Source organism: Oncorhynchus keta, chromosome 23, assembly GCF_023373465.1.
Source record: "Oncorhynchus keta strain PuntledgeMale-10-30-2019 chromosome 23, Oket_V2, whole genome shotgun sequence".
In the NCBI taxonomy this organism is placed as follows: Eukaryota; Metazoa; Chordata; class Actinopteri; order Salmoniformes; family Salmonidae; genus Oncorhynchus; species Oncorhynchus keta.
In genome coordinates, this window is record NC_068443.1 from 1,145,524 (window position 1) to 1,152,638 (window position 7,115).

General features: G+C 41.6%; 1 long non-coding RNA gene across 2 annotated transcripts; it reads left to right on the top strand.

The window, feature by feature from the left end:
• The first annotated feature begins 4,015 nt into the window (after positions 1–4,015).
• Positions 4,016–4,810, top strand: LOC127911096 (uncharacterized). Of its 2 annotated transcripts, none has more exons than XR_008077601.1 (3): positions 4,016–4,202; positions 4,239–4,490; positions 4,721–4,810. It is a non-coding gene; the product is annotated as an uncharacterized LOC127911096 (long non-coding RNA). The 2 variants fall into 2 exon arrangements; XR_008077602.1 differs by lacking the exon at positions 4,721–4,810 and adding an exon at positions 4,613–4,677.
• The last annotated feature ends 2,305 nt before the right edge of the window (positions 4,811–7,115 follow it).

Below are 7,115 nucleotides of genomic sequence, written 5' to 3' on the forward strand. Positions count from 1 at the left end.
TTATATATATAATATATGTACAGAGACACTAACAACAACATGACACTGACTGTAAACACAGACTGTAACTACAGACTATGATTATGGTTTATTACTGCGTGAGCGATAAAGTAAATGGGTAGTCATTTATCCTAAAGGAATCCGCATGAACTACATACAACCACAACAAATACACAACAGCCTGCAGCGTCTCTTATAACATCCAGGATCTCTGCCTAGCTGTCTATTGTAGCTCTTATAACATCCAGGATCTCTGCCTAGCTGTCTATTGTAGCTCTATGAACATCCAGGATCTCTGCCTAGCTGTCTATTGTAGCTCTTATAACATCCAGGATCTCTGCCTAGCTGTCTATTGTAGCTCTTATAACATCCAGGATCTCTGCCTAGCTGTCTATTGTAGCTCTTATAACATCCAGGATCTCTGCCTAGCTGTCTATTGTAGCTCTATGAACATCCAGGATCTCTGCCTAGCTGTCTATTGTAGCTCTATGAACATCCAGGATCTCTGCCTAGCTGTCTATTGTAGCTCTTATAACATCCAGGATCTCTGCCTAGCTGTCTATTGTAGCTCTTATAACATCCAGGATCTCTGCCTAGCTGTCTATTGTAGCTCTTATAACATCCAGGATCTCTGCCTAGCTGTCTATTGTAGCTCTATGAACATCCAGGATCTCTGCCTAGCTGTCTATTGTAGCTCTTATAACATCCAGGATCTCTGCCTAGCTGTCTATTGTAGCTCTTATAACATCCAGGATCTCTGCCTAGCTGTCTATTGTAGCTCTATGAACATCCAGGATCTCTGCCTAGCTGTCTATTGTAGCTCTTATAACATCCAAGATCTCTGCCTAGCTGTCTATTGTAGCTCTTATAACATCCAGGATCTCTGCCTAGCTGTCTATTGTAGCTCTTATAACATCCAAGATCTCTGCCTAGCTGTCTATTGTAGCTCTTATAACATCCAGGATCTCTGCCTAGCTGTCTATTGTAGCTCTTATAACATCCAGGATCTCTGCCTAGCTGTCTATTGTAGCTCTTATAACATCCAGGATCTCTGCCTAGCTGTCTATTGTAGCTCTTATAACATCCAGGATCTCTGCCTAGCTGTCTATTGTAGCTCTTATAACATCCAGGATCTCTGCCGAGCTGTCTATTGTAGCTCTTATAACATCCAGGATCTCTGCCTAGCTGTCTATTGTAGCTCTTATAACATCCAGGATCTCTGCCTAGCTGTCTATTGTAGCTCTTATAACATCCAGGATCTCTGCCTAGCTGTCTATTGTAGCTCTTATAACATCCAGGATCTCTGCCTAGCTGTCTATTGTAGCTCTTATAACATCCAGGATCTCTGCCGAGCTGTCTATTGTAGCTCTATGAACATCCAGGATCTCTGCCTAGCTGTCTATTGTAGCTCTTATAACATCCAGGATCTCTGCCTAGCTGTCTATTGTAGCTCTTATAACATCCAGGATCTCTGCCTAGCTGTCTATTGTAGCTCTATGAACATCCAGGATCTCTGCCTGTCTATTGTAGCTCTTATGAACATCCAGGATCAGCTGTCTATTGTAGCTCTTATAACATCCAGGATCTCTGCCTAGCTGTCTATTGTAGCTCTTATAACATCCAGGATCTCTGCCTAGCTGTCTATTGTAGCTCTTATAACATCCAGGATCTCTGCCTAGCTGTCTATTGTAGCTCTTATAACATCCAGGATCTCTGCCTAGCTGTCTATTGTAGCTCTTATAACATCCAGGATCTCTGCCTAGCTGTCTATTGTAGCTCTATGAACATCCAGGATCTCTGCCTAGCTGTCTATTGTAGCTCTTATAACATCCAGGATCTCTGCCTAGCTGTCTATTGTAGCTCTTATAACATCCAGGATCTCTGCCTAGCTGTCTATTGTAGCTCTTATAACATCCAGGATCTCTGCCTAGCTGTCTATTGTAGCTCTTATAACATCCAGGATCTCTGCCTAGCTGTCTATTGTAGCTCTTATAACATCCAGGATCTCTGCCTAGCTGTCTATTGTAGCTCTTATAACATCCAGGATCTCTGCCTAGCTGTCTATTGTAGCTCTTATAACATCCAGGATCTCTGCCTAGCTGTCTATTGTAGCTCTATGAACATCCAGGATCTCTGCCTAGCTGTCTATTGTAGCTCTTATAACATCCAGGATCTCTGCCTAGCTGTCTATTGTAGCTCTTATAACATCCAGGATCTCTGCCTAGCTGTCTATTGTAGCTCTTATAAGATCCAGGATCTCTGCCGAGCTGTCTATTGTAGCTCTTATAACATCCAGGATCTCTGCCTAGCTGTCTATTGTAGCTCTTATAACATCCAGGATCTCTGCCTAGCTGTCTATTGTAGCTCTTATGAACATCCAGGATCTCTGCCTAGCTGTCTATTGTAGCTCTTATAACATCCAGGATCTCTGCCTAGCTGTCTATTGTAGCTCTTATAACATCCAGGATCTCTGCCTAGCTGTCTATTGTAGCTCTATTAACATCCAGGATCTCTGCCTAGCTGTCTATTGTAGCTCTTATAAGATCCAGGATCTCTGCCGAGCTGTCTATTGTAGCTCTTATAACATCCAGGATCTCTGCCTAGCTGTTTATTGTAGCTCTTATAAGATCCAGGATCTCTGCCGAGCTGTCTATTGTAGCTCTTATAACATCCAGGATCTCTGCCTAGCTGTCTACTGTAGCTCTTATAAGATCCAGGATCTCTGCCTAGCTGTCTATTGTAGCTCTTATACCATCCAGGATCGAGCTGTCTATTTTGCTTGTTAAATAAATGCAGTTACAGCTTGTTTTCTAGACGCTAACCTCTAGCTAGATAAAAACACCATCCATTTAGAGAACATTATAATGGAATCACACAATGGAATCAGAATCACACAATGGAATCACACAATGGAATCAGAATCACACAATGGAATCACACAATGGAATCAGAATCACACAATGGAATCAGAATCACACAATGGAATCAGAATCACACAATGGAATCACACAATGGAATCAGAATCACACAATGGAATCACATAATGGAAACAGAATCACACACTGGAATCAGAATCACACACTGGAAACAGAATCACACACTGGAATCAGAATCACACACTGGAATCAGAATCACACACTGGAATCAGAATCACACACTGGAATCAGAATCACACAATGGAATCAGAATCACACACTGGAATCAGAATCACACACCAAAATAATCACTTGGAATGACACGGTTTTCACGGTCTCTTTTAATGTTTATTGTTGCTGACCCCCTTAAAGAGTGTTGTGAATACAACAAGGAATGACTGTGATCCAGTAACATCCCCTCTGTTTGTACAGTAAAGATATGGGCCGAGTTCCTGCCCCGACGACATCGCAGACTCATGCCAGATCTTACGTCAGTATTTAACTTATCGACTAACCACATATGGTATAGCAATCTGAGGGCCAACTGCACAGTTGATCAATCAAATCGTATCTGTCACATGCCTGGTAAACAACAGGTGTGGACTAACAGTGAAATGCTTGGTAAACAACAGGTGTAGACTAACAGTGAAATGCTTGGTAAACAACAGGTGTAGACTAACAGTGAAATGCTGACTGACTGGGTCCTTGGTAAACAACAGGTGTAGACTAACAGTGAAATGCTTGGTAAACAACAGGTGTAGACTAACAGTGAAATGCTGACTGATGGGTCCTTGGTAAACAACAGGTGTAGACTAACAGTGAAATGCTTGGTAAACAACAGGTGTAGACTAACAGTGAAATGCTTGGTAAACAACAGGTGTAGACTAACAGTGAAATGCTTGGTAAACAACAGGTGTAGACTAACAGTGAAATGCTTGGTAAACAACAGGTGTGGACTAACAGTGTAATGCTTGGTAAACAACAGGTGTGGACTAACAGTAAAATGCTTGGTAAACAACAGGTGTGGACTAACAGTAAAATGCTTGGTAAACAACAGGTGTAGACTAACAGTGAAATGCTGACTGATGGGTCCTTGGTAAACAACAGGTGTGGACTAACAGTGAAATGCTTGGTAAACAACAGGTGTGGACTAACAGTGAAATGCTTGGTAAACAACAGGTGTGGACTAACAGTGAAATGCTTGGTAAACAACAGGTGTGGACTAACAGTGAAATGCTTGGTAAACAACAGGTGTGGACTAACAGTGAAATGCTTGGTAAACAACAGGTGTAGACTAACAGTGAAATGCTTGGTAAACAACAGGTGTGGACTAACAGTGAAATGCTTGGTAAACAACAGGTGTGGACTAACAGTGAAATGCTTGGTAAACAACAGGTGTGGACTAACAGTGAAATGCTTGGTAAACAACAGGTGTGGACTAACAGTGAAATGCTTGGTAAACAACAGGTGTGGACTAACAGTGAAATGCTTGGTAAACAACAGGTGTGGACTAACAGTGAAATGCTTGGTAAACAACAGGTGTGGACTAACAGTGAAATGCTTGGTAAACAACAGGTGTAGACTAACAGTGAAATGCTTGGTAAACAACAGGTGTGGACTAACAGTAAAATGCTTGGTAAACAACAGGTGTAGACTAACAGTGAAATGCTGACTGATGGGTCCTTGGTAAACAACAGGTGTGGACTAACAGTGAAATGCTTGGTAAACAACAGGTGTGGACTAACAGTGAAATGCTTGGTAAACAACAGGTGTGGACTAACAGTAAAATGCTTGGTAAACAACAGGTGTGGACTAACAGTGAAATGCTTGGTAAACAACAGGTGTGGACTAACAGTGAAATGCTTGGTAAACAACAGGTGTAGACTAACAGTGAAATGCTTGGTAAACAACAGGTGTGGACTAACAGTAAAATGCTTGGTAAACAACAGGTGTGGACTAACAGTAAAATGCTTGGTAAACAACAGGTGTGGACTAACAGTGTAATGCTTGGTAAACAACAGGTGTAGACTAACAGTGAAATGCTGACTGACTGGGTCCTTGGTAAACAACAGGTGTGGACTAACAGTGTAATGCTTGGTAAACAACAGGTGTGGACTAACAGTGAAATGCTGACTGACTGGGTCCTTGGTAAACAACAGGTGTGGACTAACAGTGAAATGCTGACTGACTGGGTCCTTGGTAAACAACAGGTGTGGACTAACAGTGTAATGCTTGGGAAACAACAGGTGTGGACTGACAGTGTAATGCTGACTGACTGGGTCCTTGGTAAACAACAGGTGTAGACTAACAGTGAAATGCTTGGTAAACAACAGGTGTAGACTAACAGTGTAATGCTTGGTAAACAACAGGTGTAGACTAACAGTGTAATGCTTGGTAAACAACAGGTGTGGACTAACAGTGTAATGCTTGGTAAACAACAGGTGTAGACTAACAGTGAAATGCTTGGTAAACAACAGGTGGAGACTAACAGTGAAATGCTTGGTAAACAACAGGTGTAGACTAACAGTGTAATGCTTGGTAAACAACAGGTGTAGACTAACAGTGTAATGCTTGGTAAACAACAGGTGTGGACTAACAGTGTAATGCTTGGTAAACAACAGGTGTAGACTAACAGTGAAATGCTTGGTAAACAACAGGTGGAGACTAACAGTGAAATGCTTGGTAAACAACAGGTGTAGACTAACAGTGAAATGCTTGGTAAACAACAGGTGGAGACTAACAGTGAAATGCTTGGTAAACAACAGGTGGAGACTAACAGTGAAATGCTTGGTAAACAACAGGTGGAGACTAACAGTGAAATGCTTGGTAAACAACAGGTGGAGACTAACAGTGAAATGCTTGGTAAACAACAGGTGGAGACTAACAGTGAAATGCTTGGTAAACAACAGGTGTAGACTAACAGTGAAATGCTTGGTAAACAACAGGTGTAGACTAACAGTGAAATGCTTGGTAAACAACAGGTGTAGACTAACAGTGTAATGCTTGGTAAACAACAGGTGTGGACTAACAGTGTAATGCTTGGTAAACAACAGGTGTAGACTAACAGTGAAATGCTTGGTAAACAACAGGTGGAGACTAACAGTGAAATGCTTGGTAAACAACAGGTGTAGACTAACAGTGAAATGCTTGGTAAACAACAGGTGTAGACTAACAGTGAAATGCTTGGTAAACAACAGGTGTGGACTAACAGTGAAATGCTTGGTAAACAACAGGTGTAGACTAACAGTGAAATGCTTGGTAAACAACAGGTGGAGACTAACAGTGAAATGCTTGGTAAACAACAGGTGTGGACTAACAGTGTAATGCTTGGGAAACAACAGGTGTAGACTAACAGTGAAATGCTGACTGACTGGGTCCTTGGTAAACAACAGGTGTGGACTAACAGTGAAATGCTGACTGACTGGGTCCTTGGTAAACAACAGGTGTAGACTAACAGTGTAATGCTTGGTAGACAACAGGTGTAGACTAACAGTGAAATGCTTGGTAAACAACAGGTGTAGACTAACAGTGAAATGCTGACTGACTGGGTCCTTGGTAAACAACAGGTGTAGACTAACAGTGTAATGCTTGGTAGACAACAGGTGTAGACTAACAGTGAAATGCTTGGTAAACAACAGGTGTAGACTAACAGTGTAATGCTTGGGAAACAACAGGTGTGGACTAACAGTGAAATGCTTGGTAAACAACAGGTGTAGACTAACAGTGTAATGCTGACTGATGGGTTCTTCCCAAAAATGCACAGAGAAATAACACAATAATAAAATAAATAAATCCACACTGAGTAACGATGACTTGGTTACATACACAGGGTACCAGTACCGAGTCAATGTGCAGGGGTATGAGGTATCAGACACCAATGGATAGTTGACGTACCCCAAAAGGCCACTAGATGTCACACTGACATAGAAAAAAACTATATTTTATTATTTTTTCACCTTTATTTAACCAGGTAGGCCAGTTGAGAACAAATTCTCATTTACAACAGCGACCTGGCCAAGATAAAGCAAAGCAGTGTGACACAAACAACAACACAGAGTTACACGTGGAGTAAACAAGCGTACAGTCAATAACACAATAGAAAGAAAAATGAAGTCTATATTCAGTGTGTGGAAATGGCGTGAGGAGGTACGGCAATAAATAGGCCACAGTAGTGAAGTAATTTAAATCTGTCAGTTTAAG